The 17,679-nt window shown below is 44.1% G+C and overlaps 2 pseudogenes; both read left to right on the top strand.

The window, feature by feature from the left end:
* The first annotated feature begins 449 nt into the window (after window positions 1-449).
* Window positions 450-9,197, top strand: LOC147984580 (replication protein A 70 kDa DNA-binding subunit B-like; annotated as a pseudogene).
* On the top strand, window positions 1,238-2,467 carry LOC147984581 (uncharacterized; annotated as a pseudogene).
* Window positions 9,198-17,679: the final 8,482 nt, after the last annotated feature.

Genomic DNA, 17,679 nt, shown 5'->3' with positions numbered 1-17,679 from the left:
GAAATGTGTTTCTTGGGGCATGGCCTCTGGAGGATCCTGTGCCTTTGGGCTTATAGTTTTCCATGGGCTCTTGGGAAGGTGTTTCTTGGGCTTGCTCTCTCTCTCTCTCTTCTCTGTTTTTTTACACTGGTGGTTTTTCTTAGGCTTTCAAAGGCATGTCCCTTTGATTTTGTTTGATGGCTTTTTTGTTCTGCCTATGTATTTTAGCATTCTTAGGAAAAAACATCATGCTTTTCTTCCTGAGTTTGCTTTTGGAATGCCTCTCTCGTTCGTTTAAAAAATGTTAGTTCCATGCCCTTTGTAGAGCCTTGTTTTTTGGGTTCTGTTTCTTGCTCCAGGTGCATGCCTTCTTGCTGTGTTATGCGCCTGATTAGATTGCCTTTCCTTGTGTTAGGTTTCTGTTGCAGTGTGTTGTGGTTGTTCTGTTCTTCATGTTCCCCCTCTGAATCATGCCTCCACGCCGTTCTGTTCGTCGTAAGGCCAGTTCAAGCGCCGACCAACCGCCTCCGCGCCGTGTTGTTCGACGAAAACTGTCTTTCTGTGACTCGCTGTTAACTTACATATCGCCGGGCCTGCCTGAAAGAAAATGTACGAGATGCCCTTTTGAAATAGGTTCTTTTGCTTTATGGGTGTGCCTCTTGCATACTCTCGATTCCTCTTTGTACTTGTGACGTGGCCTTTATTTTTTTAGATGATGGTTTCTTCCCCATTCTTAGCCCAGAAATTACGGCCCGTAATAGAAAGAGATGCAGGGTGGTTGTCAATAGACTTAGGGGAAAGGAACCTGCCATTGGATCACCCTTAAGTGCTGACTGGGTTGGATTCACGGCTGAGGAGTCTGAGATGCTGAAAGGTATGCTGAGTGCCGATGTGTCTAGAAACTATTGTATGATGCATTACTGATTTGCTATTGTTACTGAGGCAAAATGAATTTGCAGTTGGGTACCGAAAGAGATCTTTCTATGATGGCCCAGACTACAAATGTACCAAGTGCGGTGCAGTCTTCTGGTTCGAGGAGAGGGTGAGATCGGACTCTGCTATTACACTAAGGCGGGTGGTTTACAACAAATGTTGCAAGGGTGGTAAGGTGTATATTACACCTTTTAAGAAGCCACCCTTATTTCTCTCTAAGTTGCTGAGATATAATGGTCCCTCGCGTAGCAGAGAGTTTATAAAAAAATCGTCAGTACAACTGCCTCTTTGCATTTACTTCCATGGGAACTACTGTTGACCATCCGGTGCTGATGGTAATGGTCCAAATATATATAAAATAAACTGCCAGGTTTGTCATAGAATGGGGTCTCTTATGCCTAAGGAAGGAAATACCCCTAAGTATGCTGAGCTCTATATATATGATGCCCAGAATGAGGTGCAAAACATGATTCAGGATTTAGAAAAGGTTGAAAAGAGTAATGGTGGTTTAGATGAGTCTATTATTGAAGGCTTGATGCACATGCTTGATACACACAATTCTTATGTCAAAACGTTTAGATCAGCTAGAGAAATACTAGCAGCCAATAAGCATGCCGAGATAGCCATTCGTTTAGTTGCCCCTGGAGAATCTGATGGCCCACAGTTTAGCCTTCCTACAACTGACGAGCTAGCGTCTTTAATGTTTGGTGAGTTTACGGTGGAGACTTCTTGTCGTGACATTATAATACACGGTAGAAATGACAATCTGCAACAAATATCTTCTTTGCAAACTTCATATATGCCTTTGCAGTATCCTCTTCTCTTCCCCTATGCAGAACGTGGGTTTCAGCTTGGGCTTAAATATATTGGTTCAGACCCTTTAGATACTAGCAAAAGAACCTGGCTCACCATGTAGGACTATTATTCCTATTGTCTCCACTATAGGCCAGAGCAGCATAATCCATACCTTTGTTGTGGTTTGCTTTCCTCACAGGCCATTGTATATGCGCGCGCTTGCATAGACGAGTGGAGGCTGCATTTTATCATGAAGGCTAATAATTATCTTAGAGCAGAGAACTTGCAAGGAGTCACTGATGTTGTTGGAAAAGGGCAGACAGATGCAAGTTCTGTTGGCAAGAAAAACATACTTCCATCCTCTTTTACCGGTGGCCGGCGTTATATGATTGAGAACTTCCAAGATGCAGTGGCCATTTCGCATGTCTTCGGCCCACCAGACCTTTTCACCACCTTTACCTGTAATCCCAAGTGGCCTGAGATAACAGAAGCCATGTGTTCTAAGCCTGGCCAGGTGCCTTCAGACAGGGCAGATCTTCCGGTCAGGGTTTATCACATGAAGCTCAATGACTATATTCATGATATTAAGAGTGGGGAGGCCTTTGGTCCTGTCGTAGCTGGTAAAACGTCCTTTGCGATTGCTCTCATTCATTTTCTTCTGTTCTTTTCCACCTCAGCTCGTGATCGTTTTCCCCTTTATTCACAGTACTGCACACTGTGGAGTTTCAGAAAAGAGGGCTTCCTCATGCCCATATCCTGATCTGACTTGATAGGAAAAAACGGGAGGTTAATCATGCTTTGATTGACTCTTTTATATCGGCTTCCATCCCTGATCCTATTGCGGATCCTCTTGGATATGTTCTTGTTTCTGAGCACATGATGCACGGCCCTTGCGGGGAAGATGGTATTAAATGTCCTTGCATGAAAGATGGATTGTGTTCAAAAAAAATTCCTAAGTCATTCCAGCTTGAAACCTCTTTAGATGATAGTGGATTCCCTGTGTATAGTCGCTCACACAACGGTCATTTTATATTTAAAAAGAAGGTCAGGCTTGATAATAGGCATGTTGTTCCATATAATCTGCTCATGCTAAAAAAATACCAGGCGCATATTAACATTGAGTGGTGCAATAAAACCCATCTCATCAAGTATCTTTATAAGTATGTTACAAAGGGTCCTGATTTTTCAAAAACTTTGTTTGAAAGCATCAAAAACAAGCATGGTATTGAGATTGATGAGATCATGGAATATAGACAATGCCGTTACATATGTGATAAAGATGGTTGTTGGAGGATATATGGCTTTGATATACACAGTAAGATGCCTTCTGTTGAAAGATTACCTGGTCATTTGTTAAATAAACACATGGTGCGTTTCAATGTTAAAGCAAACCTAAAGTCAGTTGCTGACGATGCGTGGCTACAAAGAACAATGTTAACCGAGTGGTTTGCAGCTAATAGATGCCATGCAAATGATAGGCCTCTTACTTATTGTGATTTCCCAACCAAATGGACTTGGCTAGCAAGCAAAAAACAATGGATTCCTAAGACCTCGAGCTATATGATTGGTAGGATATATTCTGTGCACCCTACAGCTCGAGAGCTTTTCTATCTTAGAATGCTCCTGATGGTTGTCAAAGGTGCCATGTCTTATACGGATGTCAGAACTTATAATGGGATTGTGTATGAAACCTTTAAGGAGGCATGTGCTCCTAGGGGCTTGCTTGGAGATGATCTTGAATGGTATAGTGCGTTTGATGAGGCTTTGACCTGGGGTATGGGGGATCAACTACGCAGGCTTTTTGTTACAATCCTTGTCCATTGTGGAGTTAACGATGAAAATACTTTTTTTGAAAAATATTGGTCACACATGGCTGAGGATATTAAGTACAATATCAAGCGCTCTTTTCGTGATGATAGTCATGTTGTGCCTCCTGATGAGCTGAGAGACATGTTGCTTGATAAACTGACCATTCTATTTAGTAAAAATGGTTCTAATATTCTATATTACAGGCTTCCATTAAAGACTGTATATGATGATAAATTTGATGACAATGACATGATAACTGATGAACTATGTGCTGATCCTAAAAGTGAACTACTAAAGGCAGAAACCATGTACAACCAATTAAATCCAGATCAACTCCTAGCTTATAAGAATATTATCGACGGAGTTGTGTCTGGAAAACCTGGCTTTTTCTTTGTTTCTGGATATGGTGGGACTGGGAAGACTTTTCTCTGGAGTTCTATAATTGCTTATCTTAGAGGTAAAGAAATGATTGTTCTCACGGTTGCGTCTTCTGGGGTTGCAACACTTCTTTTGCCTGGAGGTAGGACTGCTCATTCTAGGTTTAAAATACCAATCAGTCTAGATGACACTAGAACATGTATTATAAAAAGATCTAGCAAATTAGCAGAGATGATCGAATCAACCTCACTGATAATATGGGATGAGGCTTTAATGACACGTCGTAGATGTTTTGAGACGTTGGATCGTAGCTTGCGTGATATTCTGTCTGTCGACGATCCTTCTATAGCTGACATGTCTTTTGGTGGTAAGGTTATGGTTTTGGGTGGTGATTTGAGACAGATTTTACCAGTCATTGAGGGTGGGACTCGCTCATAGGTTATAAATGCTGCTATAACAAATTCGCCTTTGTGTCATTTTATAGAAGTTCTGCATCTTAACATAAACATGTGTTTGGCTGTGCAAACAACAGATCATGTTTTACAGGCTGAGATAGCTTCTTTTGCTAGTTGGATCTTGAGTATTGGTGATGGCACAACACCTTGTGTTACTCGGCAAGGGGAGTGTGAGCCAAGTTGGGTAACAATTCCTGATGATATGTTGATCCATTCTGAGGATAATAGAATAGGTGCTATTGTTAATGTTGTATACACAAACTTTGCTAAAAACTGCTCTAATCCAAAGTACTTGCGCCAAAGGGCTATCTTAACAACAACAAATGATCTATCTCAAGAAGTTAATGACCATGTGCTAGCCTTAATGCCTTCTGCTGAGAGGGAGTATCTAAGCTATGATTCTATAGGAAATACAACTGACTCAATGCGTAACATGGATGTGTTTTATCCTATTGAGTACCTGAATACAATTAAAATTAACAATTTCCCGCAGCAGAAGTTGGTTTTGAAAAAAGGTGTGCCGATTATGCTCCTTAGGAATTTAAGTCAAGCAACTGGTCTTTGTAATGGTACTCATCTTATTGTCTCCAAGCTTGGTCAGAAAGTCATTGAGGCTATTATCATGACTGGTTCTAATATCGGGGATGTTGTATACATTCTAAGGATTTGCCTCACTACCAAGGATCCTAAATGGCCATTTACTTTGCATCATCGCCAGTTTCTAGTCAGGGTTTGTTATGCCATGACCATCAATAAGAGCCAGGGACAGACTCTCTCGGCTGTTGGATTATACCTGAAAAGTCCTGTTTTCACCCATGGCCAGCTTTACATGGCAGTCTCACGTGTGACTTCCAAGAAAAAACTTGAAAATACTTATCGAGAATGAAGATGGCACGCTTGGATCTCACTAGAAACATAGTTTTCTCTGAGATCTTTCAGTCTTTGGAATAGTGCTTACGTCACGCTTTATTTTGCGAGCTGCTTTTGGTCTCACTACTACTTGCTGCCTTTTGGTCTCTATTATTGTATGGTTCCTGGTTTGGTAGTATATTTTGATTGTCTGCTCCCTTTTCACTAAGATTTGAGGTTGTAAATATTACTTTATCTATTGCTGCCCATTACCTAAGATAACATATATTGTTCTTTCCTATGCATCTATTTACGCGTTAAACATATTTTTGTGGTTCGTTTACTATGTCTTTTCACTTGACTTCGCTTAGGTATGCTATCGTATTGCAAATCCTGGTGTGGTGCTTCTCTGTGTATTTTTACCTTCCTAACCAAAAGTGTCTCTGCCTTTGTAGATGGCGCATCAGATGCTCTCTGAGATACATGACCGCAGTAGGCAATGGGTTGTCTCTGTCCTTGTCTCACGCCTGTGGTTTTATCATGGAGGAACTGACAATGGGCCTATCCAGCACATGGACTTGGTTGTTCTTGATAGTCAGGTTTGTCTTTACAAAGCTAGCTCAACGCCGCCTGTCCATGTTTGGCCTAAGATACCATTCTTTGTTGCTTTTGTTGGCAGGGCAACCATATGTATGTGCAGATACCTCCTCAGCTAGTAGAACGCCTGAAGGACGAGCTGCAGGAAGGAAAGGTCTACATGATGAGCAGCTTCAACTGGATTAAAGCAAAGACCACTTTTAGGCCTGTTGAGAGTCCCCTCATGATCTGGTTCACCAGGTTTAGCAATGTTGTTTTACGCCCGGGCTTGGAAGTAGATTACCCATTCTGCACCTACAATTTGGTCCCATTTCAGGACATCCCAAGGCCATGTGGGCCACCGCCTCGTTTCCTTGGTAAGTTGTGTCACTGCACGCCTCAGTAAATTTAAAACTACTTCTCAAATATCCGGGGTCTGATGCTATTGTGAATCCCATGGTTTTGAAGATGTCATTGGAAGAATAATTGTTGTTTCTGATGTGGTCACTATCCAATCAATGCATCAGCCAGAACCATCAAACACAAGGACAATAATCCTCACTGACTTACAGTAAGTGTGATTTACTTGTTATTATGCATGCACCGTTCTAGGCCGCCTGCTCATTTGCTTATTTACTGATTTGTTCATGATATGAAACCTATAGGGGCAAGGAGCTAAAGCTGGTCCTCTGGGGTGATCGAGCACTGAATTTGAGGAAGATGCAGTGCGGGCAAGAAACGAAAAAGAAGTTGTGATTGCGATTTTCGTAGGAACACTGCCTAAAATAAATCAAGGTGGTTGCTCTACATCTGTGATAAAGCTCCTGCAACTTATACAGCTATGCATTCTGTATTGTGCAAGCTTTTCGTCCTATATTCTTGCATCTTACCCCTCTGTATTGTTTCATGACTATGCAGGTGTTCAAGGGCTTAGTGGTAGTTCTGCTTGTCGCTGGTGCATCGATGAGGATCTGTCGGTGATAAATGACTTCCGCAACAGGTGATTTCTATGTACCTCCTAATTGGATGCTTCTTGCTTTAACCATGAATATGAAGACATTGTTGTTTTCTTTATAAAGGTGCTAACTATCTCCTCTATTGCGTATTAAATTAGGTTGGGAACTAATTTCAAACCCATTGATAACGATGCCGCTTTGACTGAGAATGCGTTTACTGCCCGTATCTATGTTGGTCCGGTTGAAAAGACCGTGTCAGAGCTCCTCCACCTGAACCCTTATGAAAATGAGGTATCCTCGCTGCCTTTTCCTCCATATGTTATTCCCACTTTTCTTGATCATGTGCTCAACAACAAGTTATGTTGCTTCGACAGGAAAAACGGTTCATATGTACCGTTATTGTCCAGAGGCTCAATCCTGATCAGCGCTGGTGGTTGTTTTCTTGCTCCGCCTGCAACAAGACCTCAACAATGGTTGCATCGAACTACCGATGCGGCAATCCTAACTGCTCATCCATAGCAGCAAAGGACACGTATGTGCCTTCCTAGACCTTTGTTTGGTGTTTCTTTTTGTTTAGTATTGTTTGTTTCCTCAGGTTTCCTGCCTGATTTATTTAGACATGCCTCTTCTATGTTTTATTAGTCCTTTGCTAGAATCCTCATTATATTCGTGTCGTGTGCAGATACTGTCTTTCTGTGTTTGCAAGTGATGACGTGGGTGAGGCTGAGTTCACCATGTTTGATAAAGTTGGAAAAGCAGCTGTTGGAAAACCACTCCTCAATTTGCTGAAGTTTAGAAACCCAGGACTTCCAACCATACGTGAGATAGCTCATGTGACAATGGTTGATAGGATTGCTCCACCAGAGGTTACCCAGATTGTTGGGCAGAAGTATAAACTTCTTGTGTACATTGCAAAGAGAAGCTTTGCAACCACAGGCACATGGTTATCATTCTAGGTTGTGAAAATTATGGAAATCTACAAGCCTGAGTTAAGCTCGCCTGCCTTTGACTGTGTCCCTGGAGCATCATCCTCTGCTTCCCTCACTGACAGTCCAGTGCCTTCTGAGATGTTTACACCGAGTACCCCAAGCATCCAGCAAGCCCAGCCTGGCAGCTTGTCAGGGAGCCTTGCTATAACCTTTCCATCGCCTACAGGTGCAATATGTAGTTTTCTTGCTTTATGATTTGTCGCTATATTTATTCAATCTAGATGCCCCAAAACTAATGCAATTCTTTTCACATCCTTTTTTACACCCAAGCGGAGACACCAACTTCAAAGCTAAGTGTTAGTCTCTGAGGGAGTCCTGGATTAGGGGGTCTCTGGACAGCCGGACTATACCCTTTGGCCGGACTGTTGGACTATGAAGATACAAGATTGAAGACTTCGTCCCGTGTCCGGATGGGACTCTCCTTGGCGTGGAAGGCAAGCTTGGCAATACAGATATGTAGATCTCCTCCCTTGTAACCGACTCTGTGTAACCCTAGCCCCCTCCTGTGTCTATATAAACTGGAGGGTGTAGTCCGTAGGACAACAGACAATCATACCATAGGCTAGCTTCTAGGGTTTAGCCTCTACGATCTCGTGGTAGATCAACTCTTGTAATACTCATATCATCAAGATCAATCAAGCAGGACATAGGGTTTTACCTCCACCGAGAGGGCCCGAACCTGGGTAACATCGTGTCCCCTGCCTCCTGTTACCATCTGCCTTAGCCGCACAGTTCGGGACCCCCTACCCGAGATCCGCCGGTTTTGACACCGACAGTCTCCTTTCATCTGCATCTCCAGGGTATGCCTCTTTGAAAAGGACTGTTGTAGTGTTTTCGAATGCTTGCTTTCTCTCATGCTCGTGTTTTATTTTCTAGCAAATCACCATGCCCACCCAGCAGCGCCAGGCGTGCTTTATTTACCGGCAATAACAAGAAACTCCCTCTGGCGGAGGATCCTCCAAAGAAGCTTGACGAAATAGCCACGGTAAATATTTCTATGCTCCTGCTAAGATACCTGATAATACTATAAATGCACATATCTATGTTTAATAAGTAGGCAGCTTAGTTATGCACTGATACATAGGTGTTACCTTTTAGGTATGGCTTGTTTATTTGTTCCGTTCTAAGATCAAATACTTATCTCATGCAAGGCAAAATCTTGCTATTGCATACCCTAATAACCATCCGATATCGATACACTATGTTTGTCTGATATCAAGCTTATGTATATGCTGGGTGCTCCAGGAGAACGATGATGAAAAGGCTGAAGATCCTTCAGGTGCTGCTGATGAAAAAGATGATAAGAGTCCACCTCAAAAAAACAAGAGGTACTGCTTCTTACATTGCACTAATGTAGGCAGTTTTCCAGCCTGTGTATAGCATTCCACTTGTTTGTCTTTGACTGAAACACCTTGAAATAAAGGAACCCCGCTGCTGCAAAGGGAACTGGAGCAGGGAAGAAAACAAAGCAGCCGTGACTGCTTTGCCCTACCTACGCAACCTTAAAATATCTATAGGTACACCACAGTTTTCCTATACAGTAATGTTATTGGAATTATTTTGCCATTGCCATGCTTGGAACCGGTTTCTGAAGCTTTGCGTTCTGCTGTAGGCTATCTATCCTATGTACATTAGCTTCTCCTCACCAACATCGAAGGAGAAAGATGGTGGTTTATGCATCTAGCTTTGCTCTCGACAACGCTCCATCACAATGCTCTTTGACCAGCTACAAGCAGAGCCCATTGCCGTGTATGCCTCTTGCATGGACCTTGGTGTGGTTGTATGCTTCTTACCAAGAATGTCTAAAACTCCCCTATTTATATGTGTGCCTTCTAAAAAGTCTTTGGCTGCTCAAGTAGCAATGTCAGAGCAAGACAAAAACAAAACTCCCCTATATTATGAAGCGAACTTGAACTTATTATATGCGTGTTCTTAGGTTCTTATTTGTTTTTCTCTCAGTGATAGGATGAATGTTTCCCATTGATTTTTTTCTTACTCTCTGCTGCTCATCTTATTTTCACATGCCAACCAAGCCTATGGGTTGCGTTTGCTCTGTTCTCGGCTCGTTTGGCCCTTTTGTCACTACGAGGTGTGTCTCCACGCCACATCTAAGTGGCCCAAAGACAGTGATCTGTCTGCTCCACTCTTTTCCTACAGTTGGATTCGCTATCTTGTCGTTGCCTCCCACCTGCGCTCTATAAACTTCTCGCTTACTTCATCCACACCACCAGCCACGCCACCACAATCCTCGACCTAGCTATTTCTAGGGGTTTTTCTTTCGCCATATCTTCCCGATCTCACCTGATGACATCGTCCTCAACCGGCAAAGGTGCGGCCCACGCTGCCGTTCTAACCACAAGCAAGTTCCATTCCTAGACTACTAGTCTATACACTTGTTTCTCCTCTGTTCCTGGATGGATCTGATTTCTTTTCCTCAATAGTTGAACTGAAATATCGATTAAACCTGAATTCCTTTATAATCCTGCTAGGTCTTTCGCCCTCATCTGTCTCTCTCAGAAGAGATATAACAAGAGCATTCGTTTCTTATGGAGAAACAAAATGCCCAGAGATTTGGACACATTATCATTTCCAAGTTGTTTTCTCTCCTGATAATAGATCCATACAGAATCGATTTCATGATGCACTAGCTCAGGCTTTCAACTTAGATGGCGATGTTTTCTCTTTGGACAGTCCTGACGAGGAATTTCTGATTAGCATCCCAGATAAACCACAATACAGTCAGGCAGTGCAGTTCATTCAATCTGACCAGAGGCTTAGCTTGGACATCATACATTTTACCACCCTGCCTACAGATGAAGCAATACCATATTGTAGTACTCCCAGTTATGATTCTCATGATAACTATGCGGGATCCCAGGTCTTGATTGAGATAAGAAACCTCCCACTGCACCTTTGGACATTCAAAACAGCAGATTTTATGTTGCATCCATATTGTGTTGTTTCTGATCTTTACCCTGACACATTGGACTACAAACATCTTTCAGTGTTTCGATGCGTTTGTTTGACAGACACACCAGAAAATGTGTCGTTGCGGATGAAAATTAAGGTTAGGTGCAGGTTTCGGCATCCAGCAAGCACATCACCAGGCCTCCACCTAGACATGTTCACTGTGCTTATTAGGGTGCTTAACAATCCTTTAAATAAGAAGTTGAGGCCAGCTGAGTTATTGCCACTTGTACTAGACGTTGCTGCTGCTGTGCTGCGTTGTTTCCTTCAAGGCACAGAGGTCGACCCCGATAGATTCCAAGAATTGTTACATTCTATGATCCTCAAGCATGGTGATGGTTTTGAACCCATTAGCACACAAGAGGTGTTCTCTGCAATAATTCAACACATACCAGCGTCTAGATATGTTCATGTAAAGCCAATCAGTTATGATGCTTTCCTTGTGCATTATGAAGGAGATGTTCAATTTGCTACATTTGCCGCATTTAGATCAACTGTTGTTACTAGAGGACACATTGAGCTTGGTGGCCGCATCTTCAGAGCTATTCCTTGGTCTCCTTCTTATGGTGGTAAACAAACTTCCCTTACCAGATTTGTTCGCATTGTTATAAGTGAAGTTCCGGCTGGGCTTCTGCAACATGAGATAGCAAGCCAGCTATTAGCCCATTCATTTTGGTTGAGGGGACTGATATGCTTGGACAAGGCTTGGTAGATACAGATAAGTATAGCTGCTTTGGATGGGTTGACAGTGTAATTGATATCCCAGACTACATCATCATCTACATAACACCTAGAAGATGCCAATCAGACTATATGCGTACCAGACATCATTACATGCCCCTATATCCACGGCGTGCAAAGATAACGGTTGAGCCTCCAAACATGCCAAGAAACTAAGGTATAATATATGCATGGACAGTGTTGGGGATATACCCCGCGGCGTAAACCGGCCGGAAGTATAATTCGGCCGGACTTGGCGTTTCATTGGTAACCCAACAGAGGATTGGTGACTTGCGTGTCTGGCGGTTCACTGGTATGACGATTCACGAGTCTGAAGACTCATTGGTGACCCGGCGCGTGTTTCAGATGGATGGCAAGGCCCAAGGCCCGGAAGACCGGTTTATGTTAATGGTGGGCCGGTTTAAGAGAAAAGGTGTAAGGAATAATCTTCTACAAATGAAGCAAGACTACGACTCTACTTGTAATAGAATAATCCTAATCCTAATAGGACTAGTCATGTAACCCGCCCCTTCAACATTTATAAGGAGGGACAGGGCTTCCCAAGAGGGACAAGTAACAAGCAAGAAGAAAATAATCTCTAGGGCTAGACACAACTAAGAGGAGAACCAGTTTATGCGACGACTCCCTCATGAGCGTAATGAGACCTAACCACAAACAGCATGTAGGGCTATTCCGGATGATGTTTCCTGGGGTCTGAAACTGTCTAAATCCTTGTCTTGTGTGTTGATCCGCCTCGCGTCTCTCGATCATGACCAACCCCTTCAAGCTACCGTGTAGATGCGTTGGCCTCACGAAAGTCCTCCCACTAGGACATCTGCCGTGACAATTCCATGACAACTGGCGTCTACCATGGGGCTTGCGAACGGTGATGTTAAGTTTTTGAAAGGATTTATTCAGGGATCGAGAAGCTTGCGATTGGGCAAATGAAGAAGAGCCAGCACGGAATAATTGTCAGGATGACCCGGCGTATAAGAGGTTGAGATCAGAAGAAATTCGGGTTTCATCCGTGCGCCGCTGCCGTCAGTATTTTTTCGATCGGAGATCGATTTCTATTACAAGCTTCTGTACAAAGCCGCTACACCCGCGCATCGCTGTGTCTGTTTCTTAGCTTTCCCCAATCATAAAACCGAAGGCAGCCAGCAGTCGTCAGGGGCATCAAGGCCTGCTTCAGCGAGAGTCTTTTTTGCTTGAGTAAAATAGCACATCGGCTCAGCGAGAGTCTTTTTTGCTTGAGTAAAATAGCACATCGGCTCAAGTACTAATACTTCAATTAGTGCTCATCACGTCAAGCGACAGAGTTAGGTACCCACTGCTACATATACGAGTAAGGAAACAAACGGCGACCAAACCTTGCAGAGGAGAGATCCATGGGTGTGCTAGTACTACGGAACAGAAGAGATAAGAGGATAAAAAAAAAGAGGAAACAGCCCACGACCCGGAGTGGATTTGGGCGTGAAACTCAGTCTCCGCCTTCGAGCCGGTCTCGTTTGACCGATCTCCGTCGGGCTGGCCCCGAGTCGCCTCGACAGCAAGTCGCCACCGGCCGACAGTTTTCACCCCCATCCGCCAAGCCTCGGGCTCTGTTGTGACCTGCCTCGCTGGCTGCGAGCCGCCTCTGACGCCCCGAGCCGCCGTTACAGGTTCACCGGCGTGCTGCCGTTTCTCACGGCCATGGCTCCGTCTCGGGGCCACCGCGGCCTCGAGCCGCGGCTGCCTCCGCGTGAGTATTGGCCTAGCAGTCATCTGAGCCACCGGAGCAACGCCAACCCGCCGCGTCCTCATCTCCGCTACTGCCATGAGCCGCAGCCTCCGCGGAGGAAAGGTTGAAGCTTAAATTGAATATGCCAGTTTCGTGGGATAGCACGTACCTGTACTGCAGGATTGAGAAGATCACCAAAAGTGGACGGCTTTGTGCCACGAGCAAGTTAAACAAGGGAAAGAATAACGAAAGGAGTGATAAGTGCAAAGAGACCGAATCCTGCTACCATTTGACGCTTGATGCCATCAGTCAGAACGGTCGAAGGAACAGTTCAGGTCGCATTGAGCGGATCATGCGTCATCCGAACAAATCATCCAAATTTGTTTTATTAGCACATATTATTTTTGTCAAAAAACATTTTATCTTTGCCTTGATCCGCAATATTTTTTCGCAGGACAATTATTCATTATAAAAGAGACTATACTGTGGGTACGGAGCATGCACTAGCAATGTTCCACACCGAGTTTTTTTTCCGTCCGTACTACGCTACCATAAGAGCGGATGTACACAAGTTGCCATCCCTGTGGCCTGGTCTACATCAACCCGCCCGTTCGCGCGTGTTACCGCGCCCGCGATTAACTCGCTGTCCGCACCGGCTTACAACACCGTGGACGTCTCTCGTCCGCACCGGTTTACAACGCCGCTGCCGACTCTCCCTGTTCGCTCCGGCTTACAACGCCGCGGCCGGTTCATCTGTCTACTCTCACGGCTGACTCGATCGTGATTGGTTTTAGCGTCACCGAGGTGATCATCAATTCTGCGACGGATAATTTCCGGCTTAACATATCAGGACAATCATTCACTACAAATATGGTTTATACCATGGGTATGGAGCACGGGCTGACAATGTTCCACCCAGCAATAGTCCGTAATATATTACCCGATGAATGGACGCGCACAAGCCGCCGCTTGTACGGCCCGGTCTACATCAACTAGCCGGGACTGCGCCTGTGATTGACTCGCTGTCCGCACCGTTTTATAACGCCACGAACGACTCGCCCGTCCGCTCTCGCGGCCGGTTCACGCGTCCGCGCCGGCTTACAACGAGGAGGACAACTTGTTTGTCCGCACCGGCGTACAACGCCGCGGCCGATTCATTTATCTGTGCCGCCTCTGATGTTGCGGACGTCCTTGTCGTCCGTCTCTCGCGGCCTGGTCTACATCGACATACCGGGCCGCACTTGTCTGCATGAGCTGTTTATTGAGTATGAACAAGTCACATCTTGGGTAGCCCGGTTTTTCTTTTAACAAAATGGAGGCAAATTATCATATACTATCAACCGCCGTCTGCACTGGATGGCTCAATGGGCAGGCGTACAAGTCGCTGCTACTACAGTTTGGTTAAAGCAGCCAGTTTGGAAAGAACCATTGGCCGAGTTGCTGACACGGCTTATACGGATCATTTATAACCCGCCGCAGTCACCTCAACCTTCTGTGGATTTACATTGTGCTATCAACACCAATGACATACAACTGATGCCGGTTTATATCGCAGTCAAATACGGAGAATCTCAAGCCAACTCCTCGAGTCACCTTGAGACTCGGAGGCTACAATGATATGACTCAGCAAATGTTGCCGGTTTTCAGTGAAGTCAAGAACCCCAGGACGTTGGAGGGAAAGATAACCCGGTCCTGCAGGCTACTACCATATTGATGAAAATTTGAAGGTCGTCAGAAAATTTCCGGCTAACAATGAAGATTCCGCTTTAAAATCTGGTTCAAGGGAAAGATGTCTCCCACAAAGCTTTGAAGTTCTCAATATCTGGTTCAAAATCCCGGTTCAAGAAGAATTTATCTCTTGCACAAAGTTAAAGGTTGCCGAAGAGGACCTGTTGCTATGATGCGCGGTTCAAACATGGGTATCCTGCCTTATTGGCTTATCATATTATTGATCACATGGAGGCTTCTGTTTATAAAGCAGAGTTCTGATTACATATTGATACGACTATCAAGCCAATATTATCATAAGGGGCCAAAAAGAGTTTGTTGCACAGCACAACTCAAACATAGGCACCCGACGAGCACAACTCAGAAGTAGATCACTTGGGGACTTGGTTGTATTTGAACCATAGCTACACCTCTTGATCGACGTAAGGCCACCAGGGAAATTACTTGGGGGCTTGGTTGACTTTGAACCATAGCTACACCTCTTGATCGGCGTAAGGCCACCAGGGAAGTTACTTGGGGGCTCTTTGCTTCAACGGAGTAAGAGTCTGCACCCTTGTAATAGGCTATCAAGCCTGGTGTTCGCACCTAAAACCCCGGATTAACCTGCCTTCTTTAAGTAAGCCACTCCATCCAGGTAAACCTGGTACGACCCGTGAACGTTTGACAGTCAATCTCACAGACCCTGAACTTGTCAAAGTTAAAACGTGATTGGTTAAAGATTGAGGTCCATCTTAAGAGGCTTTGTGAAATGGTTAATTCAGTGGCCTGACAGCCCATGAAAAGCCTCGATTTGGAGCCTGGCAGCTCATAAAAAGCCTCGCATGTTCTTTTTTGAGTTCTATTTGCCGAGTTTTTTTTGCCTTTGTTGAGGTTCATAATATCTTCTGATAAACCGGCGTCCTTGACCCGGCTTTGCTTTCAACTAACAAGTTGTTAGCACATGATCAGTTATAATTCCGTGCTCATTAACACGGTCTGGTTTTGACTAACAAGTCACCAGCATTACAAGGATAATCCGGTGTTTATTACAACCCGGTATGGTTTTATCATGAACCGGCAAATCAAAGGAGGAGTTCTCAATACTCAAGATTGGGGTTACCACCCTCACTACAAGAGTTGGTTAAGCCAACGAGGTAATTCAATGTCACAGGTATCATCTATGTCATATTTGATTATCTTCAATTACAGCTTTGGTTATAAACCCTGGCTATCTATCTGGGCATCATGATCCGTCCGGCGGTAAACCGCCAGGACACTCTCAGCTTCTTGTATGCAGGAATAGCTTGAATAAACCGCTACGGACTATGTTTAAACCGGCCCTGGCTTTTGACGTTAAGTTGACAGGCCATATGTTGTTTAAACAATGTGCAAGATTTGCAGAACTATGACTTATATCAATGCTTAAGTCCAAGCTCATTGATGCTTCAAAATGATTATTCGTTTTTGGATTTTCTCAAAGGCTATAAGCCGCCGGGTTATAAAATCCCGGATTACAACGAATGCGCATTAAGTTGCCATTGGCTAAGAGCCACTGAGTATTTAAACTCCGGTTTTACTTGTCAACCGATAAGGTAATCTTTAATAGCCAAACTTGGCTAGATTGTCATGATGATATTGGATGATTGAGGTTTTCATACCGGATTATATTCTTCAAATCTTGAATAACCAACATGGCTGGATTTTTATCATGGTTATCAATAACCAATATTATGATTAAGGTTTTCAAAGTCGCTTTAGTGCAATGGAAATTATTTTATCGATGGATATGATTTATTCTACAATTGAAGGAATAGTCCCGAGTTGCTGCGAGCTTACGACCCGGCACTTGGGGGCTACATTATTCAAGTTGAGATTACATCAAATATACAAGTCTCATGTCGCTGCAAGCATGCACCATGACACTTGGGGGCTAATGTAAAGTCATTATTTGCTCACCTTATTGAAGACCCGACTCATCACATCGTAATGAGCCGGCCCTTGGGGGCTGCCAATTGCTCCTGTCATAAATTCAAGCTACACAAGTCTTAATCCATTATATTGAAGGACCACTGTTCAGTTAGTAAAGCACAAAGCTCTTAGCCTTGTGGACTTGGGCTCAAGCCCCATGATGGGAGTTAAATCATATGATGTTATTTTCAATGAAGTCTATATATAAAAAGTCCCAGCTCAGTATTATCTTACTGAGCCGGCCCTTGGAGGCTACATGTTGTTGTTCAAGTTTACATGATCATATTTACAAAGTCCATGCTCATTATGGCATAATGACCCGACCCTTGGGGGTTACACTGGTTGAAATTTTTATGGGCATCAGGTAATTACAAGTCCCAGGTTGCTGCAAGCATGACAACCCGGCACTTGGGGGCTACATATGTGGAATATTCAGTTCTGACTAGTGATTGAGATGAACAACATGGATTTCTTCAAAGTGGTAATATTTATGTTGAAGCAAGTCTTAAGTCATCACTTTGCTCTGCTCAAGACTTGGGGGCTACAGGTGATATGGATATGAGGGAGCGAAGTCTTCAAAAATTCTCAGTTTTTGACCCGGCATTGGCAACAATCATGACCCGGAGTCTATAACAGTCATGACCTGCAGGGTTGGTTAGCCCATTTGCACAACATTTTTTATGGTTCTAGTTGCATAAGGCCTGGGGTTGTGTGGTTTAGGCCCAGTTCCAACAGCCCACACAAAAAGCCCATAGGGTCCTCATATTACTACGACGACAAGAGCCAACTGTAGCCTTAGATCGACAGAGTGCTCCTTTTTGGAACCCTAGATCGACAACCCTCTCCTCCTCATACGGCAAGGGTCATCTTTTCCACCG

This window comes from Triticum urartu, chromosome 2A (genome assembly GCF_056163025.1).
Source record: "Triticum urartu cultivar PI428250 chromosome 2A, HENAU_Tu73, whole genome shotgun sequence".
In the NCBI taxonomy this organism is placed as follows: domain Eukaryota; kingdom Viridiplantae; phylum Streptophyta; class Magnoliopsida; order Poales; family Poaceae; genus Triticum; species Triticum urartu.
Note: the sequence above shows the minus strand (reverse complement) of the source record. Positions and strands in the feature narration are given on the sequence as shown.